This window comes from Chanodichthys erythropterus, chromosome 5, assembly GCF_024489055.1.
Source record: "Chanodichthys erythropterus isolate Z2021 chromosome 5, ASM2448905v1, whole genome shotgun sequence".
Taxonomy (NCBI): domain Eukaryota; kingdom Metazoa; phylum Chordata; class Actinopteri; order Cypriniformes; family Xenocyprididae; genus Chanodichthys; species Chanodichthys erythropterus.
Window position 1 is genome coordinate 12,146,659 of NC_090225.1, and position 14,521 is coordinate 12,161,179.

A 14,521-nucleotide genomic window follows, 5' to 3' on the forward strand; every position below is an offset into this window, starting at 1 on the left:
GCAGATTTATGTTTATGGTAGCCACATCAACTTGCACCTATTATAAACTTAATACTATCAAGTGATAATAATCATTAAATAATCATAAAGTTATTTTGAAGATATTTCAGAGTCGCAATGGACATGAATTAGTCACGTGCCAGTTTGTGAAATTCTAATGTTCATGTTGAACATTAATGTTAATTAAATATTATTAATATGACTTTATTTATGTTTTCAAAGTGACCATAAACTGTCAGTCAATTTTTCATTGGTTTTAGTGGGAAACAGCCCCAGTGGATGTGAGATGAATGAATACACATGCAGCATTAGACACACTCACACACCCTCCACACACACTGATGCTATACTGCACACAAGTGTATATTTATCAGAACAGCAAGTACACAGAAACACATCCACAAACACACAAAGAGATATATACTCAGGGTCACCCACTGCAACCAACAAAAACAGTTTTCTTTTGAGACTTCATATGTGACCCTGGACCACTGGTGAATTTACACATCATATGAAAGCTGAATAAATAAGCCATTGGTGTATGGTTTGTTAGGATAGGACAATATTTGGCCGAGATCCAACTTTTTGAAAATCAGGAATCTGAGGGTGCAAAAAAATCAAATATTGAGAAAATTGCCTTTAAAGTTGTCCAAATGAAGTCCTTAGCAATGTATATCCACTCACAAAAAATATATTTTTGATATATTTATGGTAGGAAATTTACAAAATATCTTCATGGAACATGATCTTTACTTAATATCCTAATGATTTTTGGCATAAAAGAAAAATCGATACTTTTGACCCATAAAATGTATTGTTGGCTATTGCTATAAACATAACCGTGCAACTTATGACTGGTTTTGTGGTCCAGTGTCACATATCATCTTGCTTTTTTTCTACATTCTTATTGAATTGCTCAGTATGTTCTTTTCAAAATATTCAACACTAGTTCACAAACTCTAGTTCATAAGTATGGTTAAAATATGAGGATAATTATGTTGCTTCATTCATGGTGTCCATTGTAGTTGACGTAAAAAAAAAAAAAAAAAAATTTAAAAAATGAGTTGGCAAAAAGTTGTTTTGAAGAAGAACGAATATCAAGTAAGTAAAAATTTCAGGTTGGAAAAAAATCAGGGTTAAGTTTTGTAATTGTTTTATATGAAATGTATCTTAGCAGGACAATAAGTAATACTGAAACTGTAAATTTTCTTTTTAATTTTAAGTCATTTTTATTTATCTTTTTAAATTATATTTTTTTCTATTTTAAGTTATATGAAGGGTACATTAAAACTGTCTTGTAAACTTTTATTATGCCTTTATTATTCTGTCTTTTATGCATAGATCTTGCTTTACCTTTAACCCGACTTTCAACCTAAAACATGAAAATCCACCTCAAATATATAAATTATTTTAGGGTTACAATTATGATAATCTAAGCAAACTGTAAAGCAAACACCAAACCATTTCAATATTTATTGTGTGAAAATGATTTATATAAATTATAAATTTAAAAAAAAATTGCTATGTGATTAAGAGACTGTATTGATTTTATGGTTCCTCTCAGTTTAGAGAGATATTTTTCCTGTATTGTTTCCTGAAATTATTCCTGAGATTATTTCCTCTGACAGGCGTATTTGTTTGTTTGTTTGTTTGTTTGTTTGTGTGTGTGCTCATGTTCTCATGAAAACATGCTTGCAATATGAGGAATAAAACAATAGAAGTAAAAAGTCTCCAATATGAAAACAAAATGTATGCGTGTATGCATATGTGTGATTGAGAGTGACGAAAGGGGGTCGGGAAGGGGGATATTCCCAGGACAGTGAGAGAGACACAGTCAGTGAGATGAGCCAGCGACCTGACCTATAGTGAAAGCGAGATGAAATCCTCACCTGTCTCTCTGTATCACATCAGGAAAAAGTTCCACACACACTCCTGCCAGGAAAGGTAGAATATCACGCACACACACACACACACACAAATACTGAGTCCACTCTAGTAAGCAATGGAGCACAAAACATTAATGCAAGTTGTGAATTGATCACAAATATAATGTGCAATATGACAAAGATCTAAAATCTAATGTTTTATTGGGGAACGTCCTTTGTTTAGACAGAGTGGCACAGTGTTTACTGATTAATAATTCAGTGTATTAGAATTACAAGACCGTATTTTAAACAGCTGTGCTTTTTATTGCACCTGTAATTAAAATAATGCTGTTTAAATAGTAATATGCAGCTTGGAGAATGAAAGAGAAAGTCATGGTGTGATTCCTCCCCCACACCCTTTCTGCACTTGCTGGAGAAAATTACAACCTGGCTGCACACTTAATATTTCATCCTTAAGCAAGTATGACAAGCTCTCTTTGTGTCACTCTCCCACTCGCACTCTCCCTCCTGCGACCTCACTCCCTCCTCTCTTTCGTCTCACTTGCTTAGCATTAGCAAGGACACCATGCTTTTGTCATGTGATGAATACGAGGAGTGAAGAATCAGAAAAATAAATCGAACTCAAAACAAAAGAACCAAAGAAATCATGACATTGTCTTATGAAAAGACTTCAGCGCTCCCTCTGTCCTGAAGACAGAGCAAAACAGGATCACTCGTTGCCGGAGAGTGATGTCTGGAAGCGCCGCACACACTTCAGACAGAATTGCATCACTGCTTTTTGTTTTGGCAAATTCTGGGTCCCTAACATGTCATCTCAGATCACTAAACATACTCCTGTGTATATAACCACGGGCGAGACACGTAAACACATATCATTTTAGATCAGAGGAAAGTTACCACACCATCATAACATTTCTCAAGTTTGTATAGAGCTTAATATTTAGAGTTGCGATTTGCTGGTTATTAAATGTAGCGATGGAAATTAAGAAGTTGAACAAATTTAGTACAACATGGCCTGTACAGTAAATGGCAGCAAATGTTTAAATTATGGCATAAAGCTTACATTTTAAAGCCTGTAATGTACATTTAGGCCACAATATGCCTAGAGAGGGATGTTAAGAAACAGTAAATGCAAGCACTGGCCACATACATGCACATGCACAAAGTGTGTACAAAGGTATCACTGTCCTGTACACTGGGCAGCAGCATTGATCATATAATTTACTCTTGTCTATTAGGCAGCAATGATATTGATCAAATAATTCCTTCTGCAGAATCTGGACACTGGCAAATTGCTAAAACGTTTCTGCCACATTTAAGCATATCCTGTAATGGCCTGGCCATCGATTGCAGCTCCTATTCTCTTTTTGCATGTAAACAACTCCCTTTCAGGGCTGCTGAGCACACATGGTGCATAGCATGTCTGTGTGTTCGTCAAATTCTGAAATTAAGTAATTCAAGTGGCCTTCTCATCCCACTACTCAGAATAGAAACAAATTGCTAGCGCTCACTCCTGAGGTAATTTCTCAACGATTTGAAGATTACGACGGCTGAAAGGCAATTTGACCCCATTTTCCTTCTGCTCTGCTTTTTGATTTGCTGTAAGCCCCTAGCCTGAGGCTGAATGAGAGAACACCTTTACTTAATCTTACATTACTGTACTGCAAATGCGCAATGGACACCGCAGTGACATACACTCACAGTGCACCTTACACCAGTGTTGTTATTAAAGGGATAGTTCAAACGAAAAATAACAAATTCTGTCCATTTAAAACATTTTCATTAACTGAAATGAAAATAAATACTGGTTACACTTTATTTTAAGGTGTCCGTGTCACAGTGTAATTAGACATTTAAGTACTGAGTAATAAGAATGAACTACATGTACAGGGTTGGGATTAAGGTATGGTTTATAGGGTTAGCTGTATGCAATTATGCACAATTTATAGTAGTTAACTACATGTAACATGTAACAAGGAACTAAAATTAAGTATTACCTACAAACGAACACAACTGTAAAAAAAAAAAAAAAAGCTATAATATGGCAAAAAAAAAAATCCCAGTAAAATTTGCGGTAAAAAAATGGCAGCTGTGGTTGCCAGAACTTTACCGTAACAAATACAGTAGCAACATAAAAAAAAAAAAAAAAAACATGTTAAATTACGGTAAAATAACGTATTTCATTAACTGATATAATGTTAATTTACCAACCTAATGAAGTACTAATATCTGTTTTGTACCTTTATAATACACTGACAGTCACCAAACACATTGGTGATAAGAGTCACATGATGAATCAAAGTTCATCACAAGCAGATTTTCCACAAGCTGAGAAGGACAATACTAATATATAGAAGGTGCACACGGTGTCATTCACACACACACTAAACACCATCATGGTAACATGCATGAAATTTTAAAAATGCAATAAACATTAATTTAACAACATTAGATGTAACATAAAACCCTAATGTACATAACTGATTAGGAAAAAAATGAGAAAAACTAAGAAGAAACAGAGTTATTTCAACGAAAATATATCAAATGTGAAGTGTCACGCAGGGAATTGTGGGAATGTAAATTTACGGTTTTTCACTGTAAATTTTATAATGAATTGTTATTTTTCGTTTCCAAAAAACTGTGAATTTAACGATATTTTACCGTAAAATTACATTAAATGTACCGTTAGATCTATTACAGTTATTCACCGTATATAGTACGGAAACTTTCTGTAAACCAATTGACAGTTTTTCACCGCAGCATTTTTACAGTCTTTTACTGTTAAAATCACGGTCATTTTTTACAGTGTATATATATATATATATATATATATAGTTTTGGAGCCATAAATATTTATATTTAGCACATTTTTACTTTTACAGTTGTGTTCTTAAACAAAAATATATGCTAAATATAAATACACATGTGACCTTTCTGAATAAATATAAATATTTCCACAAACTGCATTAAATTAAAAATGGCAGATTATTTTAGTTTTTGATATGGTATATTATAAAATATATTATAAAATATATATTTGAATATATGTAATATATGTAATATAATATATTATAATATGTTATAATAAATTATATTATAATATATTATAATATATTTTTTTAATATATAAACTGGCAGCCATAAAATAGGAAACTAAAACAACAAATTATAGAGAAGAAACTAAAGAAAACAAAACTAAAATGACAAATTGAAAATAAAGTAGAAATTAAAACTATGAACTCAAAACTATAGCTCTGCCTTACGCTTCATTCTGCAATATATCTAAAAAGGCTTGTTGCCATTGCCTGCCTGCACATTGTAGGCTGAAGAATTGTATATGATCTAGTGTCCTGGATCAATATACACAACAAATGCTTTCTAAAAATGAGTGTGTATGCTTAGTCTTAAGTCATGTGGTACCATGACCTTCCTTCATCAATCTCAATGAAGAAGAAGCATTTTAGAAAATACAGGACACTATTTCTATCCACACCACCTTTACAGCAGAGCCTCAATACACTGGCAGAGGAATAAATGGAAAAAGCAGTAGTATCTTGATCACACGCTGCACACACACACATGTTGTGCGCACAGCTCCAGTCAGGTCTGTGAAAAGCGTGCTCAAGACTGCAGCTGGTGGCACAAAAGGCGGCGATGCAGGGAAGTGACACCTCCTGTCACCACGGTGACCCTGCTTGACTCACGGCTGACAACCCCATCAAGCAGACTTGCTGATAAAGCGCTCTCTGGCTCGCTCTCTCTCTTTCTCTCTCTCAGCCCCCCCTTCACGCCTGCGACCTGATCCTGTGTGAAGGGCTTAAGGAAAGCAAGGCTAGGAACGAACATCGTGAGAGACAGAGATATAGCAGGGGGGTGTGGAATGGAGTGTGATAGGGAGAAAGCAGTTGTAGAGGGAGGAACCGAGGCACGGGAAGGACTGGGAAAGAGAGGGAGGGAGCGCTCAGGTTAGATCTGAGTGCGAGTGACATTGCATCAACTCACTATCACATCTCCTCCACGCTGGTGTCCATCAGCTGTCCACCCCGCTAACGTCCTTGACACACAAACACTCCACAGGCCTGTTACATACATACACATATACACGCCGCTGTTTGAAGCTCATCCCTGGCCTGTCATCTACCCTGCAAAAGAGGTGACAAAAAAGGATGTCATCAAAATGTGCAGCGGGTTCTTGCGCTAGGTCAATCTGACGGTGCAAAGATAATGTTTTGAGCAGCCCGCCCCCATCAGCGCCCTCCCCCCGGCACAAACAAACACACAGGCTGAACCGTACCCATCAATATTTATGCAAAACGAGAGAGCACCTCCAGGAGTGCTTTGATTTGCATGTAATAAATAAATGAAAAGAACCGGCGAGTTTACTCCACCACAATCTGCAGACAGAGGCGATGACGGAGGTGAGATGGGTGAAGTCATGTAATAGTAATGGAGGTTAAGAGAACATGAAAATGAGATTGTGTATTGTTTAAGAACTGCAATAAATAATGGAAATAAATAAAGAAATACCCGAGACTTCCGTCCCTCCGTGCCGTAATGAATTTCAAATAAGTTATTCACTTCAGGAATAAGTGGCTGGCACGCAGTCCTTACAGCTGGTTTGTTGAGATAATTGATTTTCAAATAGTCTGAAGATGCGCGAGGCGGGCGATGACAGCCGCCACGGAGACCGCCGGTGACGAGCGCGCCAATTCTGTGAGTTGTATCAGTTTAATTAGAACAGCAACTGGCCTTCGACACGGCCTCTTTCCTACGTAAATTAAAACAGCCCAGTGATTTACCAGGCAGGGACGATGAATTTTTCATGTCGTAGCGCCTCTCTTCTCTGGTCTACTCGAGGCACTGCTGTTGCCTGTCGCTTTTTTCCTCAAGCAAGCCGTCGACGTGTCGTTCTGTCACAGATAACTAGAGAGACCGCTGGCTGGTAAAATGAATGGGCGGCATTACCTGCCTAAATTTGAATTGACAATGTAATTTGTACGTTTTCTGTTTCATTTACACAATCGGCCCGCGGACATCAATGCGCGCTCGCCGACATTACCGTCATTAGTGGAGAAAATGATAGCAATGATGTTATGCGCTGGTTACATGCCGATAAAAATGCTGATCGTGTTACAGAGGGGTTTAAAGCTGATTCGTTAACCTTCTTGTTGATCTTAGCTAAAGTGTCAGGTTGTCAGATTATCATTCATATGACTAATGTAATGTCTCACTGAGATGAAGTATGATGGCCCTCGGGCCTTGCTCCAACAGGCTGGGTTTTGAAGGTAGGCTAATCGCAAAGGCCAATTTCATGCCTTCTCATTAGTGTCTGTGTAAACTGAAGACAGATGAAACTCAATCCTTAGCCTTTGTGCATTAAGAAATGCTAAAAGCAGAACACCCTACTTCTTTGCCCAGGCACGTCGGCTTCGTATTCAGGATGCACATGCACACACAAACACAAGGCTTCTCTAATTTCCTCAGTTCAGGGCACCTTATGTATGTCAAAATATCGGTGAAACCCTCACATACTTGGCACTCGAATTTGTGCACAGGCTCAGATCAGCTTTTGTAAACACACACACATGCACATGACCCTGTCTGGACTTGGTTTGTGATTCAGATTGACAGCTCTCGCAGGAAAACGTGCACTTAATATGCCCTGGGAATTTATGCGTGATTGTACTGAGTGTGTGTGTGTTGTCATTTCTAACACCTCACATTCCAAGTCAGATTAAGCACAAAGCATTCTTTTTATGCTCATAATTCACATGTATTTTTGCATACTTAACATTGTCGGGTCGATAAGCTGTTGTCTTGATGGTTTCTCAAGTTATCTGCCATATACATCTTTATATCTCCTAAAGAATGAGATGGAGACAATGAAAGTTTGAATGTTTTTTTTTTTTAAACACCTCTTCATCATTATCTTTTAAGGCACTAATTAAGATTTGTACTGACTATTGCCCTAATAAACCTTTGATCTTGGTGTTGTATTACAACTGACAACATTCATTCTTGTGTCTACATCTCTACACTATAATTTATCTGCAGCCTATCAGTTGTGCGTGAGAAAGACAGGATATCCCAGTTCGGGACTTTCTAGTGTTGTAGTTTCTGACACTTGCTTTCGCTTTTTTTTTTTTTTTTTCAGTTATTCAGAAAGGTCAAAAGCAGCAAATCAACATATTAGAATCATTTCTGAAGGATCGTGTAATACTGAAGACTGGAGTAATGATGCTGAAAATTCAGCTTTGCCATTACAATAAATTACATTTTAAAATATATTTAAATAGAAAGCAGTCATTTTAAATTGTAATAATGTTTGACAGTATTACTGCTTTTTGATCCAACAAATGCAGATAAAAAACATAGAAAATCTTACTAACCCCAAATATAATAAACAATACATTAAATGTCTCTCAGCTCTGCCATCAATTTCCCACATTTTTTTGTGCCCCAGCCAATGCATTAACAGCTAATTTGTTTGACCCTATTGTAATGAAGCACTCCTGAAGTTAAATAGAAATGATAATTCCATAATGTTGCTGTTGCAGCATCTGTTTTAGAACAGCAGGGCGGCAGTAGCCGAGCCCTGCTGCCCTACATCATCATCAGACCATAGGGGATTTCACATTATCTTGCATGGCTCTAAATGAATTCTGCTTTTCCCTCCAAGTTCAAGATGAGGAATTAATTATGTGCTCCTTGAAGTAAAATTAAAGAATGATGATTACTGCATGTCCTCTTGTTTAAAGCAAGGCAGCCTTGATGGCAGTGAAGTGCTACAGTCACTGACACTATTAGCACAAATTATTTCATAGAAATCTTATCTCGCTGCTTTTCTCCACCCTCTTTGCAGTCCTGGTGCTTTTGTGTGGTATTAAATTAATTAGTTATTAATAAAAAAAAAAACATGTAAAAGTAGCACAGAGTTAACTGCAATGATAATGCACAATGATTACACTGTTCTGTAATGTAGATGGTGCTTTGTCCCAGGCACATGGTTTATTCAGAGGTGTGCACTGATAAGGCAGTGAGTTTATTTTCATGGCATGATATCATAACGGCGAGAGATTTTCAGACACAGTGCTCTGTCAGCAGTAACTCAGTGTCAAGGGAGTTTACTGAAAGGGGAAAAAAATATTCTTATTTTTTTCTAACATGGAAAAGCACTTTTCAGTCAGGCTACCAGTGGACATGCACTGCCTGAGAGTAGCTTGCACATATCCAAATAGCCTGTCCACTCCCTCGGTGACAGTAGTTGTGTCTTTTGTGTATGTGTGTTACACAGCCCTTGTGACACCGACAACAACTTCTTCACGACTTTGACCCCTCAACGTGAGTGAGTCTATGTTGTGCTGTGCATCTCCAACAATACCTTATATATGTCAGCACCCTCAAATACTAACACTCACTCTTCTAATGGGCATATTTACAGTACTCATACTACAGTACCACCTTTCTCCCCATCAGCACCACCTTGAGGTTGAGAATAAGAGTCACAACTTCAGGACCTGCACCCAGACGGCCTTTAGGAGAAACTTAATCAGCCATCTTGTACCTGAATGTGCAGGAAATAGAGTTAATGTGGCAAGTTTTCTGATGCAAAAGGTCAACTCCATTCAGAAGCCTCTGTGTCCAAGCTATGTCCTCACGGTTACATGTTCTGATCTTCAACAGAAGATTATTTAAAAAGTGTGAAAATGCACAGCACAGAGAAACAGAGTTCACAATTGGTCTAAATATTGTGCTGAAGAGATTTTAAATTGTCAACTAAAACTCATCTATATATTATCCTCTTATACATGTGTATAAATGTTATCATACTGTTTTGTTCCTAATAATCATGCTGAATGGAACCGGTTGTCTGGTGGCCAAGCAATGGCATGCCATTTTCCTTTAACTCTTTCAACAATGACTTTGCGTGTCTGTACAGCACCTGGCCTGACCTGGCTATTGTTCAGGACAAAGTGTTCTGAAGAGTGGTGGCTCCTCCTGCAGAAGCATGTTAATCACCTTTATACAACAGTAGGGTATGCTAATATCATGCTAGGCTATGTATTTACATTATGACCAGCTGCATGACTTGGAGTAGAGGAATTTTATTGAACCTATAAGAAAAAACATCTTTTTTTCCCACATGAAATGTAACACAAAATGTGAATTGGTAAACAATTGCAAAAATACAAAATGGTGACTCTTACTTTGTGACAACATTCTTTTTTCTTTTTTGTTTTGGTGATAAATATTCTCACATAAATCACATCAACAATTATAATGCAGAAAATACTCGTTTATTGTTTGTATACAGTGTTTATATAATCATGAATCGAACAACAGATCAAATTTGACAGGGTACACATAAATACAGACACACTGAATTAAAAGATCCAATTTATCATTCAATCAGAACCTCAAATTTCTCAAGAACTGTATTGTCTACTATAGGAGATCTATAACGTGCAATGTGCAAAGTGTTGGCAGCCAATAAATCTATGAGTGACATGTTGGCGAGTTTAAGAAACTCTGGCCTCTTGTCCTTTCTGTGTTACCATTATGTAGAGTTACTTAAAAGTTTTGGCACGAGTCTTTGAAACAATTGACGAACACGATTAGCTTCCCTGTAGATAATAAATGTATAACCAAGCAGAGAAGATTTTTCCTCCAGTGTCTTGACTTTTAAAAGCAGTCTATCTGTTTCACGGTGGTGGAGTTCCGAACAGAATAACGTGTAATTAATGTTGGGATGTGGCCCTGGGGAGCTTGGAAATGTGGGAAGAGGAGAGAGGAGGGAGAGGAGTCACAGAGATTTCTGATTACCTGACAAGTTGGGGCCGGAAAGGCTACACTTAGCCCATTAAAGATTTTCCAGCGTGACATTTGAGAGCAGCTGCCGCACCGTGCGCCACCTCGCCATTTCCCCATTCGCTGGGCATCAATTTAGAGAGAGAAAGAGAGAGAGAAAGAAAGAGCAAACGAGAGAAAGAGAGGCCACCAGGCAGACACTGGCACAAATGGATTTCATTCACCAAGGTGAACTGTACTTGGCTGATAAATGCACTTCCTTGAATGTCAGCAAATGTCATTTGTGAAGCCTTTTACTGTTGCTTTAATAGCTTCCCCAAACTTACAAAGAAATGAAAATAGAATGACAGAGAGAGTGAGAGAAGAGGGAGAGATAGAGAGGGTTTGGCTGTTGTCACTTCCACATGATTAAGCAATAAGACATTTGAGAAGTCCCAACAAGAAAGTGGTTAAACTTGCTGGATAATGCCTCCACAATTAAGTGTTAGACTGTGAGTTTCTTGCTTTGAACTGAAGCTTTGGACAACAGCTTAGTTAAATCCAGTTACTAATCAAATCACAGATCAACTTTGGTTTTTAATAACCTTCAGCAACACAAAAGATGTATTTCTGTCATTTCATTTCATTTCATTTTTTTTTTTTTTTATTACAGTAAAGGGTTGCCAAAAAATGAAACGCTAAATACAGAATCTTCCTTAAATTATAAACCACATGTATCACTGTGGAATTTACAGTTATCATTTTTTTTTTCTTTTTTTAAAGTGGCAAAGGTTTGAAAGTATCTAGAATTAATTTCCTCTATATAAATTAAAATTTACAAATCTGTCTGTGACTCTTTATGATGATTTAGGAATCCGGGTTGTAGCCTGGGCAACCTCACTCTGGCCCAATCCACAAAGGCGGCCCACATGGCTGTGATAATCCCCATTTCCAGTAGTTGCTAAGGTTACAAATTACCTTTGGTACTCTTAACCGGCTCCTCTGTGACACTCTACTAATCCTTTTATGGAATTTCATTTAGGATTTATACTTTAGATACAGGATTACACAGCACTACATTTTGTTATTGTTCACATTGTCCAGTGAAGTCATGTAGCACATTCTAGCCTCATTTATTTACAGCTCAGGTATTGCTCACAGAATTTCAGTGTTAGTTGGTTGAATGTTAATAGCTCACAATGTTTTATTCAGAAAGATCTATGCTTTTATAGAGATATTTGAAAGGTACCTTCCAACGTCAAATGTCAAATCAAACAGTTATACAATAAACACACAGAATGGGACTATCTGTGTGACTGCAGTGTTTTCTAAGGGACACTCTGACCTGGATAGATATGATGGGTCATTTAGACTCGCCCATATATACACAACTTTTTAAAAGTGTGAGGTCAATGAAATTTAAAAAAAATCTCCAAGGCTGCATTTAGAAATACAGTCAAAAACAGTAATATTTTGAAATATTTTTTACAGTTTAATTTCTTTTTCTGTAATGACAAACTTTCAGCAGCCATTACTCCAGTCATCAGTGTCACATGATCCTTCAGAAATCATTCTAATATGCTGATTTGGTGCTCAGTTCTTCTTATTAGTTGAAAATGATTGTGCTGTGAGTTGTGGAAAGTGTGGAAGTGGGTTTTTTTTTTTCAGGATTTTTTGATGAACAGTTTGAAGAACAGCATATATTTGAAAAATAAATCGTTTGTGTCATTATAAGTGTATTTAATGTAATTTTGATTGATTAAATGTATCCTTGCTGTGTAAAAAATATACTGCATCTAGCAGTTTAATAATATAATCATCTAAAGATTTCTTAACAAAAATGAAGAAAAAACACACACAGTATAATAATACAAACAACAGTACAACATTTAGGATTTTTAGGTTTTGTTACATGTTACACCACCTGATAGCAGTAGCTACTTAGATGAGGAGAATGAAAAAGTGGGAAAGAGAGAGAGAGGCAGAGAAAGAGAGAGAGAGAGAGAGAGAGAGATGTGTGCTCTAATGATGTTCAGCTTTGTTTGTGATGCTCTGCAGCTAAACAGATCTAATGAGGCTAATGGAGGCAATATCAACACATGCAAACACGCACACACACACACACACACACACACACACACACACACACACATAGAGAGAGAGAGAGAGAGAGAGAGAGAGAGAGAGAGAGAGAGAGACAAACCTAAAAAGTGCTAAGAGCCTCAAGTCATGTTGTGGAATACAGAGGACATAACAATATTTTCCCTCCCCTTCTGTCTCTTTATCTCATACACTCACAGTCGCTCTCATATACACTCTCACACTCACACACAGCTAGCAGCTCAGTCATCCGAGTAGTGACAGGCTGACAAACAATGTTATTGTTCTGATGGGTCAAATACTGCAAGCTCCTCAGTAATATGAACCATAGCTTTTAAAGACAACATAGATAACTCAGTGCAATGTAGAGAATGGTTTTTCTGAGTAAGGAAAGGAGAACATGAATGCAACTGATCATATGCCATGATTTGAAAGATCATGAAATATACATTTTTATATTCCATTTTTATATCAACACATAACAACAACAATCATATAGGCCTACAATAGTCATTTTAAATGTATTTTATTTGTATTGTTTTATTTATACACGTGCACAGTCATTCATAACATCACACACAGAATACTTTTAAATAAAAATCATTTATTTATTCCTGTAATTTATGTTTTATTACATTATCAACAATCCAATTCACGTTTTCATTTGAAAGGATTATTGATAAATTGGGTTTAATACTGCTGGGGAGACTGAGCAAATGTAGGCTATTTTTTTTCACAAAAGCAAGTTACTCGGAAATAGGCAAAAGTACAAGGATTTTCTGGGTTATTGCAGACAAAAATAGCCAAAGACAAAGAATTCACTTTAGTTCGAGGACGGGTGTTTGCTTTCACAAGACAAGACCATACCGTGCAGTTTATGACGTCGCAATATTATTTGTGTTCCTGTTTTGGTTAATGTTGTAAACCTATAAAAACAAACAGGGGTGCGAGCCGGTGAGCGCAGCGCTGCTGGGCTGGACACATCCTTTTTTAGGAAGGAAAGGGATTTGGCGGAGAGAGAAAACAAAGATATCAACAGTTTCTTTAACCCCGCCGTGAACCACAGACCTGCAGGACAATATGGTAGGACAACCTCCCAATAACTTCCCATTACCTCTGCGCGACATTTTGCCTTTAGATTCACCTTGTCTGAGTGCGCGAGCGCATATTTGTCGCGTTCACACGCAGCAGACAGTCTGAGAAACCTTGCAATAAGGCCTAAACAGGAATCACATTTATACAACCTGCTATTATTCCGGTAAATGAGACTACTAGAGAATTATTTAGATGATTTGGGGTTTTATTCTCCCACTGTCTAAGGCTATCAAGGAATTACAAGTCATAAATCAATAACGTAACCGTATTTGAGCATATAGTCTTAGATGGTGGATGTGATGACCATCAAAGCAATTGAAAGACCGAGGGCTGGCTACAGGCTACAGGTTACAGCTGTCAGTCATTAATTTTTCATTTGGGCACGGGATAATGCGTCGCGCACTGGACTCACTCACTCAATCATAAACATTTTTAAGACGTTTTGACATCCGCTTGAGTATCTCCTATAATGTAATTAAGTGATTTAATAAATTATACATATGCGTTAATCTGCAAAAAAAAAAAAAAAATGTGATCAAGTACCTTAAAGGGGCGCTAAAAATGAACGTTTCAGAAGTAAGACTGGCATAATTGCATTTGTGTTTCAAGATTTCGTCAGAACAACATGTGCAAACATTGAGTTTTTTCCTAGT